The 25,265-nt window shown below is 45.7% G+C and overlaps 1 long non-coding RNA gene across 1 annotated transcript in view; it reads right to left on the minus strand.

Moving 5' to 3' along the window:
• LOC306787152 overlaps nucleotides 1–25,037 on the minus strand; it is a 50,711-nt gene extending 25,674 nt beyond the window's left edge. The window contains exon 1 of the long non-coding RNA XR_013772531.1: nucleotides 24,455–25,037. This is a non-coding gene — a long non-coding RNA (uncharacterized lncRNA). The remainder of the gene's footprint in view (nucleotides 1–24,454) is intronic.
• Nucleotides 25,038–25,265: the final 228 nt, after the last annotated feature.

The raw sequence follows: 25,265 nt of genomic DNA on the forward strand, positions 1-25,265 counted from the left end.
TGCACTATTATCTTCGTTGCACATTACTGTAAATGACAGGAGAGAGGGGAGTGTGTCGAAGAGCCCGTTTAACGAGCTCCAGGTATGTGCTTGTCATGAAATGAGAAACTAATCCAAACATCTCATGGAGCTCATGCACCTTTCGTTGTCTAAGAGCATTTGCTGCTTCTACAGAAAATCGTTTTAGCAGTTTCAGCACTGCGGAAATGAAGTCAACTAAACCTGACCTCAAATATAGTAACACAAAACACCTTGGGATATTAAACTGAAATGTGATCCGTATCTCATCTGTACAAATAAAACTCAAATGTTCCAGAGACTGATTGAATCATCTACACTTGGCGCAAATGCCCCCCGAAGAGCTAAAAACACAGATCGTCTTGTTAAGTCAACAGGTGAAAGACAATCAGAAGCACTTGAGCTGCTCCGCTAGATTACAGCTCAACCTGAACTTGACCCCTGTATCACCTGACTTAAGAGCCTGCCTTTTAGACGGAGCTGGTTGGTTGAGGATCATCTGACCCCAGACTTGAACTTGGCCCTCCCTCCCTCTTGGCAAGTGCTCACTCGTCCTGATGTCATGCATCTAATTGCTCATGTTCCGTGGGATGTGAAGTCTGATATAAGGTACATTATTGACTGTGCTTGTGTATGACATCAGGAGCCAAGCTAACACTCGCCTGCAGCAACACACACACTCATGTCTTCACCCGCCACAACCTATCATTACCGCTGTCACGTAGCCACCTCCACAGCGGGCCTCACAAGCCCCGACAACCACCGGCACACACACCTGGAAGGCCAAACACTTAGTTCCCAGCCCTGTGCTTCGTAAAGACAGCCTTTTAACACACACACACACACACACACACACACACACACACACACACACACACACACACACACACACACACACACAAACACACTCTCTGCAGCATCAGCTTCTACCTTGCCCCTCCCATTCGCTGTAAAGTATGGCTCACTTTTCTATCTCCCAGACCACAAATACTTTAGTGTCATTTCATTTATTTCCTCCGTTATCATTTTCCACACCAGCTGAGTGAAACAGCACACAAGCTGCAGAGCCAGGTTGGCCGCTGCATCAAGGCTGCTCCTGTGACGAGACAAACATCAGGCCACAGTACGGAGAAATGGGTTCTGAGAAGTTGAACGGTGCAACTCAACCCGAAGAAAAAGGAACTCTCTAATCCAGTTTCGTCTGAGCAGATTATAATTCGACGAACCCGATATTCAACTGCAATGTCCTCCCCCACCGTGCATGTTTCTTCATCTATGTTTGCTTGAGCCAGGGCAACTTCAGAGTGTACTACACGGTTGAAAGAACAAATGAGACCACTGAGCAAACATGCGGCTGAAGTTGCACACCTGAGCCCAAGCCCGCCTGCCACGCATGCGCGACCTTTACAAAAGCTGTCACCGTGACAAATCAAACTTTGGATGATCCCGGGCAGCAGCCAGTTCAGGGCAGCTCAGTACAAACACACTTGAGTCAGAGTCAATTGAAAGAACAATGGAGTGCCACTGGAACGTGCTACCCCAACAGACACCTTTGAAAAAGACAAGAATCACCGTGGTGTTTGCCCTCCTTTGTCATGTTACAAGGTTGGCTCGGGCCTGTGCTTGCTCTGCACCCTGTTCTATTCAGAGGGGGCTTAGTGTGTAGCAGGTTACTCCGATGGGTGTGTGGAACCTGAAACCCACAGGCTTCAGAGGCAAACTCTGCAAATGGAGAATCCTGAAAAACAGCATGTCACATGCTGCAGGATTAAATTTCCAGAAACTAAATGCAGATTATCTAGAATATTATTATCAGAACATTTTCTTTCAAGGACCATGAACATTAACGATTCTTCTTCAAATGTAGCAAGTGCAGCATGCTGTGTAATGGCATGTGTATATAAGACATACAGTGTAGTTTGCAGAGCATGTAGAGAAGTGAAGAAAGAAAAGAGAACCGACACCCTCTTCACTGGAATTGTAATTCTGCTTTCCTACCATGGGTATGATCCCATTCTCTCTTAAAGGATAGTTTTTTTGCAGTAGTTCAGTTGTATTATGGGTAATGTAGGCCATGGGTTTTAAAGTATAATAGTGTGGAATATAACACAATATTTCTGTTTCTGCTGCATCAGCATTGATTCTTTTTTATTTTTACATTTGTCCATTGTTAGTCTAATGCTGTGGTGTAGGACTGCAATGCTGAATCGGTGTAGTACTCTTTTAAAAACAAGTCAGGTTCCATTGGGTACATTGCAACATGCATTCACACTGGCTGTTAAAAGATGCATGTGCAATATGAGGCTTACTTCTTTTTGTCTGCCTTATTTCTGTGCCTACAATTGTGTGTGTGTGTGTGTGTGTGTGTGTGTGTGTGTGTGTGTGTGTGTGTTGCCTATGTGCGTTTATGTGCTCGTGTCGAATGACCTCATCCAACCCAAGAATATACAGCAGAGGGGTCTGGGGAACATCAGGCTCGAGATACGCCACAGAGCGCTGATGGTCTCTCCCCGCTTCATTTACATACAACAATATACAGGTCCACAGCCCACTCCAAAACACACACACACATACACAAACCATTCACGGCATGCTAAACTCAATCTCACTCAGAGCGCGTCTTGCGCACGAGTGCGTGAATGTGTGTGTTTGTTTGTAAGCGGGCTGAAGAAAGGGCAAGGTTCCCAAAAAACATGTCATCTGAAATCAGTATGGTGAGAGAGTGTGTTTCAGAGGCATGTAGTGAGATGGTACAATGCTTTTGTGTGTCAAAATCAATTAAGCACTGTACTTCACATTGTTTCAGTTGCTGGAATGCACAGGACGAACTATTGTGTATACGTATTCCTTCACCAATTTGTTGTAAGAGGTGCAGGGATTTCCATACTTGCCAACCTTGAGACGTTAACAAATGGAGATGAATTCAAAACCACATTGAGGGGTCTGGGGGGGGTCTTCACCCAGAAAAATGTGAGTATCAGAGACTTTGCTTCCTGTATTGTGGGGACTTAAAGAGAATACAAATATTAACACTGACGCAGCAGATTTGACTAAAGGCATGCCCCTCTCCTTTAACACTGTCCTTAAGTAACCAGAATTCTTCTTTCCAAAATGCCTGCAATTTGTTTCCCCTTAGTGATCTCTACCTCTAACTCGCTGAGGAGGATGAGGGGCGAGCAAGTGTAGCTGTATTGTTGTCCGGGTGGAAACAGTATAACTTTAAGAGTCGTGGGGCTCGTGCACATTGTACAGTGCCAAAGACCGATAACAAAAAGTAAAACTTGTCATTAATTGGGAGAGAAATATGGGAGAATTGTGATCCAAGGAAGAAACTGAGGGAGTGCAACAAAAACTTCCTGGAAAATCGGGACGGTTGGCAAGTACGGTGATTGCTGTGAGAAATATGCAGAGCTGTCTCCTGTGAGAGAGCTTGGGGAAAGATCCAGCCTTAGGATGTCTGTGTGTGTGTGTGTACATGCAGAGGGCTCAGGCATGATCAAACAAAGCACATCCAGGTACAGTATGCCATCTGTACTTACCCCCCCCCCCCCCCGTCGCCCTCTCCATCTCCATGCAGAGTCCTCGCAGTGTACGGAGTGCCAGAATGAAAGAGGCCTTGTCTAAGAGGCAAATCACTGGGCGATTAGTCAACGCGTCTTGATTAAAAGCTGGCAATGCTGACACGCCCCCCCCCCCCCCCATCCCTCAACCCCACTCCCCCAGTGGAAATGGCAGCCCACAGGTGTCCATACAATGTGTCTCATTAGAAAAGAATGGCTGGGGGGGGGGGGGGGACTTTTATATGAGCAGAGAGGAACGAGGCAGGAGCAGGGCCCGAAAAGTCCCTCAAACAACTTGACAGCAGATGCAGGAATGCCAACGCAGCAGCATTTTCTTTTTCGTTTTTCTACAATGCATGTACGCTCTGCTCTCTCCCAGGCTGTGGTTATTTGAGCTTTTTTCTGTGGAAAAAGTAGGAACGAGAAGAGAGAGAGAAAGAAGTGGCACATATACTTTTGCCAGATTATCCCCTAATCAGCCGGTGTTTTCTGTAAACAGCCGTTTTGAAGTGGAAGGATTGAGAGCAGAGACAGGTATTTCACCTACCGGTAATCAGCCTCATGCACTGTTGCTTTCCATTGACATAAAAACCTCATCTTAAGGGGTATTCCCATGCCAGGACATGCCAGCAATGACTACGATAACTTTGACGACACTGTGTACACATACTGGAACGCTCAGAGGGAGCACACATAGTCACAAAGGGACAAATATACATTGTGTTCGTGTTGAAACAAAGTACTGATGCGAGGTTTGAGAGTTGTTTTTGAAATAGTTTTCTTTACAATTATCAATCGCATTAGTAAGTGTCACATTATGTGCGGATTAAGAGCGAGGATTGATGTGTTTTAAAGGGAATGCAAGAGCTAAAGGCCCTTATTTTTAACACGAAAGAGAAATGTAGAAGCATTAAAAAAGCCTCTCTCATAAAACAAAAAACTAAAATAATTTTTTTTAAATCGTAATGATGTTTCCCATCGTCTTAGAACCAGTCACAAACACTGATCAGTTCATGTAATTACCGTGTAACTGCGTAACTGTCAGTGGCTTAATTCCTCCATTGTCATTGTGAGTTGAAGCTATTTTTCTTAATCTGCTCCTAGTTAACCTGTGGCAGCTTGAGTATCAGGAAATGACCTTTGGCTCTGGGGACAGACTACTGTACTTCCCCAATCACATCCATCGTGCGCCTAACCTGCAATGAAAGCTCCAAGCGGGAGGGAGGGGTGCGTCTTTGGAGACCGGACACAGAGAGGAATCGCTTACCGCTTTCCCCAAGAGACCCCAATGAAGTTACACAGAGTGGGGGATTCAAATAACAATGGCAAGAGGGAGGGACTGTATGTTTCCTGAGATCACATGTTGTTCAGCAGACCACAGCACTTGCCGACCAGTCAGCCAGGCCGGCTGTATGCAGAGGTCCACAGGGTGAGAACACACATGGTTTGAGTTTGGCTCCGTGTAGGACCGGGAGGAAAGAAGGGGCCTGGGTAAGAGGAACCCTCCAATTCTCACTTCCTGCTTCTGCTGGAAACGTGATCCGTGTGCCCGTCGTCCGCATCGACACAGAGCACAGTGTTCACCCGGGCAGCCAAGGGGATGGCATGTTCATCCACAGGGCACCCCGTCACACCGAATCAGCCTGTCAGCACCCCGAAACCCAGGCTGGTGTTCCCCTAACGAGCTGGTGGGGGACAAAGACGATCCCGTTCAATTCTGTTGTCAATCCTCTTGTGCCTCAACGGCAGGTTATAGGTGACATTTCTCTCTGCAGTAACCATATTTTTAAACGTAGAGGTTGATTACTAAATCCGTCCATGGACAGTTTGGGAAGAAGTACTACTTTGTCAGCAACAAGACTACAAACAAACAATAGCTTGAGTGCCATAAGTAAGGCACTAAACTGGTTTTCAGCAACAAACGGATCGATATTTACAGCCGATAATAGAAGAGGCGGTATACATGGGTGACGCATGGGGAGAGGCCGTAATTATAGGCTTTTGCAACCGTCTTGATTACCTTTACAACCTAAAAGCCAAATCAGTGTCACTTAACTGCTCCTGCAGGAAAAGAACTCCAGCTGACCTCGCCGTCCCTCCTTCACAGCGGAAGATGACTCAACTCAGAATACCTCAGGGTACATTTGGTCGGGTAAACACGGCACACTAATAAAACCACTTGAAAAAAGGGCCCACATGTATGCGCCAATGATCCGCGTTTGAACTAATGACTATAAAAATAAAGATAGATGGAGCGACAACACCAGGGCTCCTCTGGACAATTCCGTAAGAAGAGAAGCAGATTTTTGGGAAACAACAATAGTGGTGCGGGGCAGAGTGTGTACTGTTGTGTGTCCATGTGTGCGTGTTTGCCAAGGCCCTGCGCGCCATTGTTTATGCTCTGCTGTGTCTGGGTCAGCAGGGCCCTTGACTGAATTCTTGCCCCAGCGTGCAGAAAGTTTTAACGGTGTTGTTGCAAGAGGAGGAATGATTACATTACAAAAATACACCGCACCATATGTCCGGGTGAGAGCCCAAACCACACGATGACATACTGTAGAATCCTTGAACCCTCACGAGCTGACACAGCCCCACCACGGCGTCGGGGGCGATCCACTCACCTGAAGTTATTTTCTGAAAAAAAAAAAAGAACGGGAAGGAGCGACTTCCAAGACAGCGAATGCTTATTCAGCAAGTCCCAAGTTGGTGGAAAAATGGGGCCGAAAGGATATCACAAGGGAGAATTTGTGCTTAAGAAGGCCTTTTCGGCTAGCTTAATGTCTGCTTTTCAATCATCCTCGGCCATGACCGCATATTTGGCAAGTTTATAATCCAACCAAACACATTATCAGCTGATTTTAAAGGATGTCCACACGTCTCCTTCCTTTTCTGGACGACGTGCCCGTCAGTGCAATTAGCCGACGTGGTGTGTTTGGTCTTGATGACACTATTCAGCTACAGAGTGAGCCACTGTGGGAAAGGTGCCGGCAAAGAAGTCGTGAACGCAAAGTGTGGCTTTGGCAGCAAAAGGTGCCATCAGTGCTACTTCACACATACAAAACACACAAACACGGCGCAACCGACTTAAAGACGGCTGCACAGCTTTTGCATACAACGTCGCTCCTTCTGTGTGAACCTTTCCCACACGAGTTTACCCTGGTGAGGAGCCAGTCGGTTACCTCGATCAGAACCTCGCCCTCTTTCTGCCCGTCTCCATTTCACCCTCTCTCTGTACTCTCCTTGTGTCTCATAACAAGACGGAGCATGCTCACTGTAAACCTCTTGGGGGGTGAAAGGGATTGGGAGATTAAATTTATTTTGAATTCCTTACCCTAATGTGGCAATTACCCCCCCCCCCCTCCCCCCTTCCACCTCACCAAGCAGCAACAGCACAGAGCCTGTTCCAAAGCACATCTCGTTAATGCTTTGTACACAGAAAGCATTTCTTTCACCCGCAGCCGTATATCAAAAACTTCACAGCAGAAAAAAGGTCTGCCACTCGTTCAGCTTGAGGTGGAGGAGATGTACCTCTGTTGCTGCAACAGTGTGTGCTGAGAATGAATTCCTCAGTTTGAGAAGGATCAGAAAAGATCCCTCCGACATCATTGTGAGTTCATAGATCACTTAATGTTGGATAATACACACAGAACTACCGACTCTGGCTTTGAAATGGCTTTTACGGGTCACAGAAATGCATTCAAAATGCAATAAATAACGTGATGTAAAGAGATCCACGTTTGTTGCTCGTTGATTTCTTGACGTGAGAGCCAAACACCTTTTATAATACGACATGTGTACAGGTATATTTGTTCCTTTAACTTGCAGTAATACTGCTGACTGAAAAAAAACTCAGAGCTTCAAGTTGAACTAGTCTTGTGCTCTTTTGAATGAGCCAAAAGTAGATGTCTAAAAGCTTTAAAACCATCTTAATCACACATTTTTGCTGCGTCATAAGCTGGGTCATTTGCGAGTAATCTTAGTAAGCAGATCAAAAACTGTGTGTTTGTGTGTGTTTTTGTTAGGTGTGCACGATGCTGCTGTGCCATTTTTTCCCCTGATCTAAACCAGTTGTGTAACAAACCCAGTCGGGGCTGTGAGATTCCTCGACTCAAATGTTTGTGTCGCTTTTCCACACTCGGTGCCTAACCTCTCAGAGGCGACACAGACTCTCCTTTGGTAAATGAATCCCACCAAAAAGGCTCCATTTCCCTCTTTTCTTTGGTTGGAGGGCCAGTCGCAACCCCCCTTTTCACTGCATTTTCACACATTCAATGCAACCAAAATGGTCTCGTTTTCGATGAACTAAGCTTCTTAATTGACCGTTGTATATAGGGGGGGGGGGGGGCGGGATTAGCAGATAAGAGGGGGTGAAGAAAGAGAGAAACCAAAACAAAAAGAGGAAGTAAACGGTCAGTTGGAGGGGGAGGGTGGCAGGACACCAAAGGATTACCCCCCGTCTTCTGTTCTGTGATAAAAATACTTCTTCAGATGCGTGGGGGGGGGACGGAGCAAAGACTTTGTGAGGCATCCAAGAAAAACGTGTGCTATCAGGCACTTCAGAGGCACCCTCTCTCCAGGAGAGGACAGAGGAAGGCCCCTGCAGTGAGGGTTCAGTATTTCCTCCACCAGGAGCTACAGTTAAGACACTCCGAGGACTCTGGAACTCTTTCCGCCTTCGATTTTCTCTCACAGTGTTTGGCCCATATCTCTCCTGCTCTCTGTTTCTTTATGTTACTTTACACAGCTGCCCATGGGGCCCACTCGTGTACCAAATATCCGCGTCATGCCGCAAAGTTCTTTCTTTCCTTTGTCTGCCGAGTTGCCAGCATGTTCTATGATTTTAAACAAGGAAAGGCGGGTTGTAAAAGAAGGTGCCATGCTGTTGCGAGATCTCCAAACTTTTTAGAGCAAAGCTGAAGAACGACTAAGTGCAACGGGGACTGATATAGTCTAAAACCTGTGAGTACACACACACACACACACACACACACACACACACACACACACACACACACACACAGCCAGCTGTGCCACTGACGTAGGTGGAGTCCGAGTATCAGGCCGACACAGGCCTTTATAATCGTGCTAGATTTATAGGTGTGGTGCCTTGTGTTCTATATCTAATTACAGATTTGTACAATGATAGCATGTTAAGTGAAACGCAATACAAGAGCGCAAGAACCACTGCTCCGGCCTCATTTCACCGTATAGGGTTTCAGCGAAAAGGGCCGATATGCTTCCTCCTCAGGGGTGAAGCGGTAATGTCACTGGCAGAAAAGCAGACAGGAAAGGGTTTTTTTGGTTGTTTTTTTATCTTTCAGTCTGTCATTTTCAGGCTTATCACTCTGTCCTGTCTAAGCTCACTCTCTCTTCCCCCTGTTCTCTCGTTCTCTTCCACTTTCTCTCAAAAAAAAGGGTGCACTTTTATCTTGTATTTGCCAAACAAAAGGTGCCATTAAGTGGCATGCCTTCCAGCAAGATTTCATTAAACAAGTATAAGTGGCCTGGGAAATTCCAGCATGGGGATGACAGGGGCTGCGGGGTAGTGGGAGGGGCTTTCTGGTGTGGGTGAAGCAGTGCGAGAGGATGAAAGTCGGGCTCCATCTCTTTGTGACGGATTGGTACAGACACGGGGAAACTTGACACGCTGTTCATTTGACCATGTTTTCCGTATATATATATGCACATATCACATTAAAAACCACAAACGTCGGGAGAGGAGTCAGAAGAAAGGGCTTTTTCCTTTATTCAACAACACCTGAGCTGTTGGGGCTGATTTATGGTGCAGAGGGGAGAAAAAATAGACTCACCAACAGTCTGTATTGCCTCTGATGATCTGCCATGTACACAGAAACACACGTAGGCATAGGCACACACACACACACACTTAAAGCAGCTAGTACACCTGTCAGTTGCTGCTATAATCTTTAATCTGACACCTGGCGATCAGCAAACAATTATAAAGCCATCAAGCAAGCAAATCCTGGTGGTGTTGAAACCGTGCTAAAAAGGCGACGTGTTGAAACTGGATCGGTGATGCTACATTTGAAACTAGAAGCATTTTACTCTTGGACAGAGTAAATGTAGCGCACTTCATTTTGTTCTGTTTTGTTTCACATCTGTGATGAAATTCTCAGAAAATGCATTTGTCAGCAGTATTAAACAGAATGCATGAATCTGTGTTTCATAGTCTCCATGGGCTCTCACATTTGCAAAGCAGATGTCTTGATTCAAGCATTACCAAGAACAAGGGAGACAAGACAAGGGACGTGAAAATGCATGCCGACGTTTGGGCTTCGTAAAAAACAAACGTCAATGTGTTCAACACTAAAATCGTTTTGTTTTGTAAAACCGATAGTGTCCTGGTGATTTGGACACATTGGGCATCAGATTGCACATTAAATAAAATACTGGATTCAGTCAAAGATGATTAGCAAGGAAAAGCGAAGACCACCCGTGTTTGCTAATATAAAAAAAATGTGCCTCTCATGTCCAATCACGTATCATAGATCAGACTGTTTATGAGACAACCTGTAAAGACCAGAGGCAACGGCTCGGCCACATGTTTTACTGCTCTGTTTGAATAATCAGGTAGAAGTAAAACAAACAGCTACAGAAGGGATGTTTAGCAAGGAGCTCAGGATCCAACTCGGGGTAATAAGTGTTCATTAGTTTAAATAGCCTGGCTCCTGGAGCAAATGAAATGAAGACCAGGAGACCACATCCAGCTAATGTAAATAAACCAAAAAAAATCTACCCCACTGTGTCGTGACACATTTTCTCTCTCTTTCTTTTACAGATTGCGTAAGAGTACAGCAGGAACTGGAAGATTATACCGCCCTGACCAAAAGGTACAGTTTGTATTCTGGAGTCATGAAAATATGTTTATAATAATAGAGCATTAGCAAAACTACAGAATAAATAACGATAAGATTACAGCTACTCTTGTGTTATGCCAAGACTGCAAAGTGTTAAAACGAACAAATGGGGGAGCCAAGGATTGTTTGATCGTCAATAACACTTTTAAAGAAAAGAAACGTATGCCGGTATACCTCCAGTGACCCAATGGTTGTGTTTTAAGCCTATGCTAGTCCATTAAGCAGATGCTGGTGTTTGGTGGCACATCTTGACTCCACCTGAGCCCGGAGAGAGGCGATGAGGCCGGCCCAGTGGTCCAGATCCCCCCCCCCCCCCTCCCCCCGGACACAGGCCTGAACATAAACATGGCTTGGGTCTGGTTGAGGAGAAGGAGACCCCGTTTATTTATGGACATGTCTGGGTCTGGGACACAATTATAGATAGAGGAGGCGAGGGACAAAGGAAAAAGAGCAGGAGGCGTCCACACTTACACATGTGGATGGCTTCCAGTGTGGTCAGACAGTTGTGTGATCTGGCCCACCAACATAGAAGGAGCTGAAAATGTGTGTGTGTGTGTGTGTGTGTGCGCCAGGTTACGTGCCCTTATGCCCACATGCTCTTTTTCTTATCCACAGATTCAGTCCAATGTACAAACCACAAAGTCAAATATATGTTGAACTGCAGGGGAGGGAAGGCAATAACTCGCTCATTTGAGGAACTAATTGACGTCAAACGCGCCACAAACAAGTCCATGTAGCCCGAGGTATTGAATGCAGGGCGGCAAAAGTAGAGAGAGGGTGTGAGGCCGGGGAATTCAAAGAATTTTCCCGTGTGCTTACCGGTAAAAGCCAAGCCCACTGTAGGTTTATGAAAGTATGGCTGAGCGAGGCCCTTTTCATCTTTGCTGCACTCTCCTCAACTATATCGGTTCAATCTAGATTTTTACAATCGGGCTTTACAGCTTAATAAGCCTGGCTACAGAAACCCAGACATCGTAAGGTGTTTTTATGGCTCTTGTAGCTCCATTATGACTGTGCCAAATGTCATTGCTTTACTGTACAGCACAGGGGCAGGTAGTTCAACGGAACTACGGAACTAGACAGTTATTTCATAATCACTGTTGGATCCCTGACATAAACCTGAGACACATGTGGTCAGGATGAGGAAGCCACCATTGGATCCCCGGCACGCACAAAGGCCGCAGATGAAACTAGGCTACATTGCCTCATAAACTCTGCAAGCTCATGTGTTTTCTGTTGCCTTTCACAAAACAACCATCTAATATGAGTTACATTGAACCATACACCTCACGGGAGCCTCTGCAGATCTGCAAGATGTTTGCTTGTGACCAAACACAAATCTGCGTCACTTTACTCACTTCCAACATGTTCTTGTGAGGTTGAGGTAAGCGCAATGTTGCACAAATTAAGACAAGGTACATATTGATTAAAAAACAACAACTACATCCACACTTTTTCTCGGTGACATTAACGGTCATCAGTCATCAATGTCACTGTAGCAGGGTCTGTCTAACTTCAGCGTCGCTGCAACATCGCAAATGGCAATAAAAACGCACGGCTAGGTGATTAGCACGGTGGCCTGACACAGCATGCACACACACACACACACACACACACAGTGAAGTGTAAACATTACACAATCACACCAAACATATGAGCAGCTTCAGCTAATTAAGACCACGCTGCCTTTTAATGCCTGTTTATATCGGACTCTTAAATGAATGCTGCCCCCGGAGCTCCTTCCAAAACAGCTCAGTCCAAGAGCGGAGCTGGGAGGAGACGCCGGGCGAGGCGGGAGGACAATTACAGTAGGAAGGGGGCTGGCAAATCATTCTGCCCTGCAGTGGCTCACAGCAAAGGTTTCACAAAAAAACAAGGAGGAAATTGTTGAATTAAAAAATTGGTGATCGGAAAAGCAGTTTAGCGGGAGGATGCTGTTGATATTATTTTAGCAAACCTGTCCAGTCGATGAAAAGAAATCTACACCGAGGCAATTTGAGAAAGCAAGATATTGAAGCCATGAGGATTATCAAGCGTGCCGGGCTGTTCCAATTTCTTTGATCTTCGTGATTCAGTGAATGGGTGAACTCGAGCAAAGGAAAGGGAACTTTAATACCTCTCAATCAGTACCATGTGGGGGCTTTATTGGTGTGCTGCTGCCATTCTTGCTGGCTTGGCGGGCATGGAGGACGCAGAGACCCAGGGGGGCACAGGGACTGGCCATCGCTCGCTCACGTCGTTAAAGTCGAGCAGCTGGCGAGAGGGAAACTTGCCACCGGTAACCAACCAGGTCCCCGACCACTTCACTCACATTTTCCAAAAAACCTTTTCACAATCTGCTCTCCGCCTCTTATCCCCCGGTTCGACTGGACTCGGCCCACCAGAGCACAGGCCGGCCGCTGGGATGGAAAAGTCCAGCCTCACCCGAGCGACCTTTGACCTGTCCTCAAGGCGACCGGGCTCTCCGGCAAACTTCCGAGTAACAGTAAACCAGCGACTTAAACATACATCCCTGCCTTTACGGGCCACACAGTGTACATAACGCACAATTAATGGATTACCCGTTTTTAATATGTGCAGCATTTTGGGACGCATGGGTTTGGATTTCAAGTTGCAGCTTGTACGGACTTAATTGAGAAGGTAGCATAGGCGTGTGTGTGTGTGTGTGTGTGTGTGTGTGTGTGTGTGTGTGTGTATGAGGAAGAGACAGATGTCTGGAAGAGGCTAGGCTGGCAAAGTTTACAGTGGAGTGCAGGCTTTGTAAACGAATGAAGAAACACACACAAACATACGTACCCACCTCACACAAACTCCCCTCTTTACACCGCACTGCAACCCAAGATTACAACAGCCGCGCGCCGCCGCTAATGTCATCCTCGTGTTCATAAGTCGGTGTTGGTGTGCGCATGCGTCTACTCCAGCTATGCTACAAGTCGAGCTCCAGACTACCTTTCTACAGCTGTCCACGCCGCAACGCACGTGCTGATCGCGAGCCGCAGCCCCCAGTAGCAGTATTAGGGGAAGACGTAGTTCATTTTCATTGTGCTGGGGTTTCCCCCGGTTTCTAATTGAGGTATTGGCAATGTTACCCGCGGAGGCCCCGTGTTACAGCGGCGGTTACCCAGTGGAAAGGGGTGAAACAGTGTTGAGTGGAGAGGTGTGAGGGAGCTGCTGTCACTAACAGCACCCCATTCATTTCAACCACAGGAAGCAAAGACAAAGAAGCATACAAAATAGTTATATGCAACGCTTTATTGCACTGCGGCAAAAAAATGTGGCTAACGCAACAGCCAGCATATGCATTCTGTGGTTTGAAATGTTGACAAATGCAGCTAATGAACCAATGGTTTCCAAAAGCCTGGCTCGCCTGAGGAGTACAGAAAGCCAGAGTGGATGATTAACTTGGAACAGTAGACGGAGGTTTACCTGAGTAATCGACTTGACCGATAAAAAACTCAGACTTCCTCCTCTGTATCTCTACCAAGCTCCACCTCGTCTTGCTCACTTTTTCCCGCTCTAGCATGCCTCGACATAATTGTCTGCAATGAACAACAGCTCGGGGGAAAAACATGGACGTCTTTGCTGAAGTCAAGCGAGCTCCTACAGTACCCTGCCTTGCCCGCCTTGGTCACGTCCGGTCAGGTTCTTAGCTCGCGGTTATCAGAAGCGGTTGACGGATTTAGATGACCGATTATTACAACGAGATGAGTAATTCTGGAGAGCGTAGGAAGAGGAGCAGCTGGAAGCAGTGTTGCAACCATTGACTCCTGTTGTGGGTTACACAGAAAATGAATGCGATTTGACGCAGGTGGTAATGTCAACAAAGCTCTCCACAAAGGCAAGCTTGCACTTTCACTGAGAATAAATAGAAATTAAAAAAAAAAAAAAAAGAACAGCAGCAGAAGCAAATAGTGGCCAACAGTTGATAAACTCACAGTTTGTATTTTGATTTTGGTAAGAAAGGAAGGAAGGTAGATAAGAGGGATCCGGAGGAGTGTTTGAAATATTACAAAGGTTATGCAGAAGACTGTGCGTGCATGACTTTCTGTGTGTGTGTGTGTGTGTGTGTGTGTGTGCACAACTTGTCAGCGCAACTCTTCAAGGTGGCTAAAGTCCCCTTAGTGACAAACCCAGAAGGAGAAATCTGATTAGCTGTACACTTGTACCAGTGCAAGAGGTGCGGCTGTGTGTGTGTAAAGTACACAGACACTGAACCGATACACAAATGCACTAAACCTATATCACGGGCTGAATTATTCTACATGCATGACCGTGTGTGAGGTCAAACTATTTATATCAAACCGGTTGCACGTGCACACAGTTGCACAACACACAGATGAACGTCTCACATACTTCTTCCCACGACGTCCAACTGACAGGAACCTGAATAACTACACACTGGAAAATCTGATTTGCTCAAAGCAAGTTGGTCAACGTTCAACAATGTTAGTGCGAGCGCACACGGCAACAGGAAATGCAAAAACCAGGCCTTCCGGAGCGAGCAACAGAGCTCTCGAAGGAAACGGTGACATTCAGAATTCAAAAGGAGATTCATTCAAAAGAGACGAATCAGGAGCCGATAAAGTGAAACTATCATATTTCTCCAATAGTTAGGATTTGAAAGGATTTTGCTAGTTCAACCACATGCGCGGAACATAAAAGAACAAAAAGGACGAACTACGTGTACATAATGTGCCCGACATGCACCTGGAACATTAGGACACACATGCAGGACACCTGTGGGAACGAAAGCGTAAGTGGCATTATCCTCGTGCTATTAATGCGGCCCAATCATAAGCTGCCCCACCTGTTCCTTCAGCATGGCACCCTGTATCTGTGTGTTCTCTGTAATGCCGCAACACAGTGGATCGAAGCCAACGGAAGAGCTGAATGACTTGACAAGTTTCTGTATCATGATTCAAACGGCCGGACTGCTTGTTCACATTCATATTTAGCTCGCCCGAGCTACACTTTTGTGCATTTAAAATCATATTCCCCCCCCCCCCCCCCCCCCAATGAAATTATTCTGAAATCTCTTACTCTGAGCAATCAACATGGAGCGCTCCCTCGAAAGTTGACTGCTGGTTCAACAGCAATTCAACTTGCACGGCCAGAAAAAAGGGGCTAGGAGCGACAGATGTACAGAGTGAACAGTTGGCTTTATTGAAGTTCACACTGGGTTTATCAGCGTCGGTACGCACAGAGGCTCACGGACACTTTGATCGTCAAAGGGAGATGAGCAATAAGAAGATAATAATGCCAATCTACATCCATTACTCCATAGATCACAGGGTTCCCCGACATGCAAAGTAGCTTTTACTTTTCGCAGGGGGAGCCATATCTCATGTTACCACATTGCCATCTAGTGATACAACTTGAGATGAACTTTGAGTCCACTGGAGAGACGTACAGATGTGCTGAGGGGTCCCATCTAAAAAGGAGCCCGACTTCACTTAAATGTCAAATACAAATTGTAAACGGCAACAAGTTAAAGACATGGATATGTGCTTATCAAATAATTTGTATCTCCGTGGATATCTGAGGAAACAAAAGCAGAGAGCTGCTCATTGCAACTGTGGAGGACGCCGTCGACTCACTCGCAGCTTTATGCAAGAGCGACACCTTGTGGCTGATGTCGTCAACTGTCGTAGCGTTCTCAGAGTGCGAGCTCACCCAGCTTCAAACCACTAACATCTCAACACTCTGTTAATTAGTTTCCAAGATGAAAGAAAGAAATAACCTAATCTGGATCCTCTATCTTTCTGTTATCACAGACCGACTTCTTAAGCATCACTTTTCTTAGATGCTGGAGAAAGTAATTTCAACCCAATTATTCTCCTTTATGAACAACAATAATATTTTGTACTACATCTATAATTTTTTCAGGTTCTAGAGCTCTCGTAGCACAAAGGCAGCCCTTGTGATATCTCTGTATAACTGCTCAGTCTTGGTGCTTTTACACTTGAGGGCTGCTTTCAACACAATCGATCACTCTGTCCTCCTGCACCGTCTGGAAACCGGCGTTGGTCTGAAGGGAACATGTTACGTTCTTAACCCTCCAATAGAACGTTCTCTACTATTAGAGAACATGCCCCTTCCTCTGCTGCTCATTTTAAATAGTGTGGTTCCTCAAGGGTCCACTTGTGAGAGTCTGTTGTTTTCTATGTACATGCTTCCTCTCAGCCAGATCATTCAGAACCAGTGTTATGCACGTGACACACATATGTCCTACTGCAATGCACTTGATGTTGGTAGCAGCCAGAGCTCCCTTGACCCGCTCCAACTGGGGCAGAACGCAGCCGCCCACATTTTAACAGAAATATAAACACATGACCTCCGTGCCAGTTATGCACCTAATATTGATTTTACATGTTTACTGATCACTTTAAAAGCATTAAATAGCCTTTCCTCCAAATTACATCCCTGACCCCTTATGTGCCTGGGCAGTCCTTAGATTGATGGAGGCTGTTTGTATCGACTGTGGAACACTTTCTATTGAGATCAGACTGGCAACATCATTAGCATATTTTTGAATTTCTTTTTTAAATTTAAAAAAAATGAAAAAAATGTAGGAAAGCGTTTGTATGTAATCTGTTGCTGGGTTTGATTATCTCTCTCTGGCCATTTTTTATATATTTTTCTCAGCTTTATTTTTATTACCGCTGTGCTTTTTTTCTGTTTGTATTTTTATTTTATTGTTTTGGTTTTTCACGACTGTTATTTTTGAAAAGCTTCTTTGTTTACTTTGTAACTTTGTTAAGAAAAGTGCTGTATGAATAAAGTTATTACTATTATATTATTATTTATATTGAGTACACAATAAGAAAAGAATGAAGCTTTGTCATTTTATGTCAAGAGCAGAAAAACAAGCAGGCGTGTAAAACCAGCATTACACATGAACATGTTTTGACCTGGTGATTTGTTCCACACAATACAGACCTATAACTGGAAACAACAACTGTGGACATGTGCCATAATTGATAACCAGACCCCTATATTGTATTAAACTGTATGTTACAGTAAGTAAGCAAGCAGTGGAGTCCTCCTGCAAGTCTCCAAACAAGGATCAAACACTGGCCTCTAGTGGTTATTGATGATCAGGAGATATATATATATATATATATATATATATATATATTTATTAATATATATATATATATATATATATATATATATTTATTAATATATATATATATTAATATATATATATTTATCTATATATTAATATATATATATATATATATATATATATTAATATGTTAACATAAAAACATCCATCCACATAAACATGAAAACAAATGCCAGGGATTTCATGAACTAACCCAGCTTACAGTGGAACACGCAAACCTACACTAAATATAACTATTACAGTTTTGACTTTACAAACTTTACAAAATTAAAATACATTTAAAATACTTAATTGTATGAATTGCTTTTGTTTTTGACTGAAATGTGTCGTTCATAGGTTTATGAGGTTGGATTCCAGAAACGTGAATACACATCTGATACACAAGTTACTGTCAAGTGACCTCAGAAGTATCAAGAGATCCCTACAATGGTGTGATGATGAGTTGTACACGTTGTAGACAAACTGAACGGTCGTATTCTGCTTAATCTCAGTTTGTGTCAACAATAGTGTTAGAGAAGGTCGTATAGAGATGGCAGCGACAGCTAAACACACCTTTTCTAATGCAATCGACACATTGAAATATAAACGTGGTCTGCGAGTGATTAAATCTGCACATTTCAAATAACCAATGATCAAACTTCCACTATAAAATGAACCCGATAGCCATTGCTCACTCTACATCAATATCACTGGAACAGCACAATGTACATTCAGTACAAAATAGGAATTTTGATTATATTCTGAGTAATTTAAGCAAAGCTTTTGCTCAGTATAAATACATAACTTATTTTCTACATGACTATGCATAATGAAATTTGAACATAACTATGATTATTAACAGTTTCACTGCTATTTTTGTAAACACAACGAGCTTACCTATCGAATCGTTTATCTGCTAACGAAGGTTTTTCAAAAATTGGCACCACAGATCTTTAGTGGCCAAGAGAGTAAACGCAGCCCAGTCAACTAGTATTCTGTTACTGCCGACATTGTCCACAAGGGCGCAGCAGAGTCTAACAAATACCCAAAGGCAACTAAAAACAAGCAGGGACTGCACTACAGCATAGCCAGCGTCCTCAATGACAGATCCTACAGAGAGAAAATATGAATCAGTGTCAATTTGTTGTCATAAAACTATTTTGTAGCCCATTAGCTAGTCCTGACATTGTAATCCTCAGCCCATGAAAGACTGTCTCTTTTCCACAGCCTGCTGACTGACTTGATGTCTTGTGATGACAGCCTGACGTCTGGACAGCCTCCAGACGTTCTAGCTGTCGTTACAGCACTTTGGCTGCTTATCTGCTCCTCTGGTCAGGGACACTGTCAGCCACTTCCACAGCATGTCTGTCAGAAGCTGCAGGGATCCACTGTGGGAGCTCGACCGCCTCACTCACAGGCCTATACTGGGAGAGCCTCGGACCTCAAGAGTCCTCGGGCCCACTGCTTTCATCCGACACGGATCGTTTCTGTGCACCTTCTAAATGTGGAGGACACTTAATCCGACATAATTACACTTTTTATGTGGGAAGCACCTTATTCAATCCCCCTTAGACAAAAGCGAATAAAAACAAGACACAAATTCAAATCTGTCAGCAAGCTTTACAAGGATCTTCCACACAAGTGCAGGATTTAACACACACACACACACAGACAGTCGTCTGAGGAGCCTGGTGGTCTGCAGTGTCCCGGGGAGGTCACAGAGGAAATTTCACGCTCCTCTTCACACTGAAAATGTCTCCTTTATCCTTCATACTGAGGACGAAAGAAAAGGGAAGAGTGAAAGAGTGGATCGAATGAAGGAAAAAAAAAAAAAAAAAAGGGACCCAACGCCTGAATGAGGATGGCTAACTTGTGTAGGTGTGACTCGTTGAAAAGGCGGTGGTGTTGCCGTGGCGACCCACACCCAGCAAAGTAAAGGACGCGTCTGGTCACAGGTTGGGTGGAATGTGAAATTTGTGAGAGGGGAACACAAAGAAAGGAATTTTCCCTCCAAAAAACGAGAGCACGAAAAGAACAAGCGAGGTTCAGTTTGAGAGAAAAGAAGAGAAGGAATGTTTGGTATTTTAAGCAACGCAAGATCAAGATCATTGAGATTTATTATTTATTCATTTTTTCGCACCAGGGCAGGTCAAGAAGACACCCGAAGATCCACAACAATACACCTGAGGGCTTCATAGGGAAATACAAAAAAAATAAAAAATAAAGAACGGGGAAGAATTGCAAAAAAATGTAACCAAATTCCAATGCACTTCCTCTCTACTGTGCAAATAAGGTCAACCCTGTGCTACACTTCGCCACTGCAACCTGCAGGGTTCCAGCATCTCTCATTCACTACTCTTCTCCAGATTCAAAGTGTGCTTGTAGTGAGGCGGGCGGCCTTCTTGTGGCTGAGCGAAAGTTTGAATGGAGCGCTGTCCGTCTGCGTCGGGGGGGCCGACAGAGAAGCCCCTGTTGCTGTGCTGTGTGTCGAGGGGCCTGTCCTCCCGCCCATCTTCCCTTCACCTTTCTCCATCTCTCTCCAATGCTCCCTTTCTTCTGTACTCCTGCAGCGTGGCTGTGCTCACGCGGGAGGTCAAGGACAGAAGGGGTGACGGGATTTAAATGGCGGTCAGGGGGAAGTGCGTCAGATGTTATCACACCCGGCGGGGAATGGCGGGCCACACGGCAGGGAGTTAAAACGTTTTTAAAAAGGTCTGAACACCAGGTGCAGAGGGAGCTTTATCAAAGTCGACACGCTTTAAGTGCCAGACCCAGAGGCGTCATTGTGAAGAATCCCCACTCATGTTCACCACTTCCTCTAAAGCACCCTGCCACACTCTCACTTAAGCACAAGCTGTCTGTCTCGCTCAGCCTCCCACTTCCTGATAACTCCCAAAGCAGGATAAACACACTCACACACACACACTAAGTTGTGGTTTCCCTGTAGGAAATCAGCAATCTGCCCCCATTACCCACCAGCATTTAAACCTCCTGCCTTCTATTTCTTTACCCCCCGCCCGGTTTAAACACAGCATATCTCCCCCCGCGAGCATCACTAGAGTGAGAAGACAGCAGGAGGAAAGCAGCACACAGACTGTGGCAGCAGGCCAGAGGAAAACACAAAACAGCTAATTCACTTGAAGGGGTGGTCTGGTGTTGGAGCATCACAGAGGTCTGGAGCTTTGTGTATAGCATGACAGTATACGCTACCCTGTCTTGTGTTACTGAAGGCACTCCTTCCATGACAATTGGACACCTCTGTTTGAAAGTACGAGGTCTCAAAGTGCCTTCATCTCAAAGCACTGCATTAATACATCAAATTCTGAGCAAGTTCTTGGGTGATGGGCGCTCACAAAATGGCATGTCACGATGTACTTGTGTGCCAGATAGCTAGTTCACTTGCCCCCACTTCTTACACGTGTTCCTTGAGAATCTATCACAGAGGAGAACATCACAAATGGAGGGAAAGCACTAAGAAAAAAAAAACACTTTACACAGAGCTCCCGGCTTTTGAAAACCTCTCTGCTTCTCCCTCTCACACACACATAAACACACAGGCACAAACACATACACCTCGAAACAAAGGTGCCATTTTACTCAGGAAGGGTCAGCAGTTCTCTCCATCAGACAGAGGCTTGTTCTTGGTCAGAGGCTGCTGCCCAATCTCAGGCCACCCTCCCCTGGCTCCACCGGCCCCCCCACCGGCCCCCCCTCTGGCCCCCACCACCGGCCCCCACCACCGGAGACAAGCTCCCCATTGTTCCTGCACTACTAATAAATGACAGTTCAGACAAACATTAGAGCCCATTTCTAAACACACACACACACACACGCTGACGGACTGTAAATAGTGTTCTATATATGAAAGGATACACAACAACCTTTTCTTACAGCCTGATATTTCTCATGGAGCTCATTAAAAGGTTATCTGATACTAATGATTGAAGGATATTCTCCTGCGATTCGAGCCCTGTGGCCCCGCAGACCTGATGAGGTAATGCTGAGGGCACATTGGCTACAAAAACAGGGTGTAATTAATGTGTAATAAAAAGTTTATATCGCTTTCCACTTCCCTTAAGCAGCCCACGATAGCGGGACACGGTTCACAGGAGGTCATGCCGCTCAGTCAGCGTTGTCACCTGCGCGCAATGTCACACACAAACACACACACACACACACCAGATACTGAGCTTGATCAAGGCCAAGGACCAGAGGTGAGCCTTGAGTTTAGACATGATAAATCACCACTCAACTTAAGCTCATAAACACACCATTAACGCACTCGACCACAGCAACTCGATCTGTTTACCTTAACCGCCGTGCTGGGGACTATCGCTCCCTGCAGGCCTGTATTAGCATACCTGGGGCCCGATGCACATGTCTGTCCGGCCAGCCAGCATTTAGCTCTGGGCCACAGCTCCGCTTCAGCATCGTCTCAACGCTGCATGAGGTCATTTTCCAGCACTTCCATACAGACTAGGTTATAACTTCAAGGAGCAGAATATTGAGCTCCGTGGAATTACTGCATTACACCACTGGTGTGGAAAGAGTGCGTGTCTGTTTCGACTTAAATGTGTGCGTTGCCGGATTTGTCCAGGTAACATTTTTAAGGTAATCTAAACTTATGTTCATCCTCTAACAGCTTGTGAAGAACTGCAGGCGCGAGGAGCTCATTATAGTTCAACTGAAGTATAAAACAGAAGACAATACAGCTGAATCTGTGCTCAGGAGAATTGCAAGTGATGAGAAAGTTCCTTGGAAATGTTGAGTGGAGTAAATACAGGGTTGTTAAGTGACTCCGACCCTGGTGTGTATGTGGCTCTCTACTGCGGTTCACCACAAGCATATCGTATGACGGCTCAGCCGGCACACTCAGCCCTGTGAGAAAGCAAATTCCTGCTTTGCCATTCTCCGCCATGGACCAAGACATAAACAAAAGTATCCGAAAGAGAAAGAAGAAGAAAAAAAAAAGGACATTTACCGAAATACCCTGGCTGCTTTGATGTGTAAGAGTCGGAGTGGGAGAAGCGGGTGTCTGAGAGTGGGTCTCATGCCCATGGGCGCATGGGTGCGTCTGTGTCTGTGTGGCGCTTACACAGCACATGGGGTGATGTTGGCGGTGTGCGGGACAGATACTGGGGCGAGCGGGGTCACGTCAACAAACACGCTCCCGCTCCGCCGTTCAAACCAGAAAAGGAGGAGGAGGAAGAAGAAGAGGCAGAAGTTGTGAGAAGGAGTAGAAAAAAAAAAAGAAAAACAGCCCCAGTGTTTAGTCAAGGCCTGCTCACTGACACAAAGTCTGTCTTTGTCTGCCTCCCAGGGTGCCAGATAAAGGAATTCTTGTGTGTCGGGGGGCTCTGACCGAGTTTATTTGACACTTCAGCTCCTTTTGTGAAGCAAGTGTCCCACCGTCAATGCTGGCCATGAGAGTCACTTGGCATTAGACAGAGGGTCCCTCTTCAGTGGAGAAAGGGGGTCTTGTTTGGAGAAGATTTTTAATGGAGGGGGTGTGGGGGGGGGGGGGATGTGGGGTTGCTGAGTTGGAGGGGGGGGGGGTGCTCGGCCTGTGCTCTGCGCTGTATACAGACATATAGTGGGGCTCTCTGTGCCCAGCCCCAACAATAGATGGAATTCTTCATCGCTAAGGAAGTGGACGGTATTGGGGGAGTGAGAGCTGAAGGGGTGAGGGAGGAGGAAGAGGGAGCTGGAAGCTTCATCAGATAACTTCACCTGCTATGAATGCAACGCCATTATGTCACCATACGCTCGTTAAAGATGGAAATGCCAAAACGCGCACAAACACTTCTCTCATATGAATCTGACCGTGTGTGGTTTACCGTTGAGTGAGATCATGTGCACCTGCAGGTTCCACTCAAATGAAGCACCTACACGCCATCCAAATACGTGTGTGTGTGTGTGTGTGTGTGTGTGTGTGTGTGTGTGTGTGTGTGTGTGTGTGTGTGTGTTAACCACAGCACAGCGTTGATCTCTGATACATGCCATGTGTCAGGTAGCAGCAGCTTGCGCCGCTGACAGCTGCTTCACATGGCAGGCGCCCCTGTGGGCGAAGGTTTCTGGAGAGAGATTTACTCCCACCTGAATGGAGTCACTGTGGGTAGAGGTGTGGGTGGACTAGACGTTGCTTTCTATGGTTACTGTATCCACACCGATCATTTACTTTACTGCACCTGGTCTTTTCACAGCGTATGACGAGTCGTGGCGCTGCGAATGGTCTGTGGACACCTGGCACTGCAGGTGTACGGCTGACGTCCGGGTAAGGACGGGTTATGAAAACAAAAGGGGTCAGTTTGAAAAATGAGGGGATTCAAGTCATGCGTCTGGCACACGATTACATCAGTGCGAGTCAGCTTTGAGGGTGAGAGATGGGAGCGCAATGAACCCGAGAGAATAACGGAGCAGTGCTCTCACAGGTGAACCTGCATATGTGGAGCAGATCAGGGGTTTGACAAGGCTTGAATGCCAAACATGCCCCCCCCCCCTTCCACAGACACAGAGTAGACCCTAACTTGATACGAGATGCCCTAAGCCTAGAGTATCCCATGTGAGAGGAGTTTGAATGTTTGGGGGAATCAGGTAGTGAAGATGTGGGCTGACTGGGTGTGTCAGGAGATAACGACTGAACCTTTGGTCCAAACAGCCTTTGTCGCCTGAGGTTTTTATACCGTTTGTGAAATAACAGCTGTTATTCTTAATTGGGAACCCTTTGGAACACCACTGACTGTGGTGCAGGTTTTTTTTTTTTTTTTTTACAACTCAACAAATGAAATGACAACATTAGGTTCTGACAGGCGGCATTAAGTCATATCATGACATCTCACTGATAAAAAAAAAAAAAAAAAAGGTCAAAGTCGTAGGTAATTCGCTCATACCTGTCGGATGAGGAGATGCGTTCCGTCATTATCCAACCCGCTGGACATCTGCTGAGCACTTTCAAATTATATTCCAGGATATTCCTTGTGCCAAAAAAAAAAAATCCAGCGCAACGAATATCGATTTCCGAAAGCATATCATGGTGTTGACCATCTGTGACACTGGCCGCACGCGTTAAGTATCCCAAGAGACTCGCCTGTCCGGCGAACTGCTCGTCCTGCAGAAAGACTCGGACAGCAGGAGCAATGGACACCATTCATCCCGTGAAAGAGACAGTATTTCCTCATATCCCACAGGACGATGCACAGCTGCAGCGTTGAATCCATCACAAAGTTTTACCAATGTTAATAACACTAATAACTCCTCCACGTGTGCCAATGCTGTAACGGTAGCATTTAATCCCTTTACGTGCTTCCAAAGAATCCTCTGATGGTTGCTTTGTTATAATCAAGCAGATCGATCAGTGTGATTATTCCCGATAGGCAGTGAAAGTAGCCGGTTCCTCCTTGTGGTCCAGCGCAATGCTGGTCTCTGCTGGAGCTCCAACTCGCGCCCGTGGAGCCGATACGCTGCGCTCCCGTGGAGAGCCTGAGCCGCACTGAGCCATAGTTGGAGCACAGCAGCGCAGCACATGCTGCCCTCGGCCAACGTAAGCGCGCAAGGCATGATGGTATGTGGAGTTTGTCGCTGCTGCTGCCAAATATTTGCGAACAGGAGCACGTTACCAGATTTAAAAAAAAAAATTAATAATTTGAAAACAGTGAACAGAATATGGAATGAGATTATAGCATAACATATAGTGCCAGGAAA

This window comes from Melanostigma gelatinosum (genome assembly GCF_949748355.1).
Source record: "Melanostigma gelatinosum genome assembly, chromosome: 13".
In the NCBI taxonomy this organism is placed as follows: Eukaryota; Metazoa; Chordata; class Actinopteri; order Perciformes; family Zoarcidae; genus Melanostigma; species Melanostigma gelatinosum.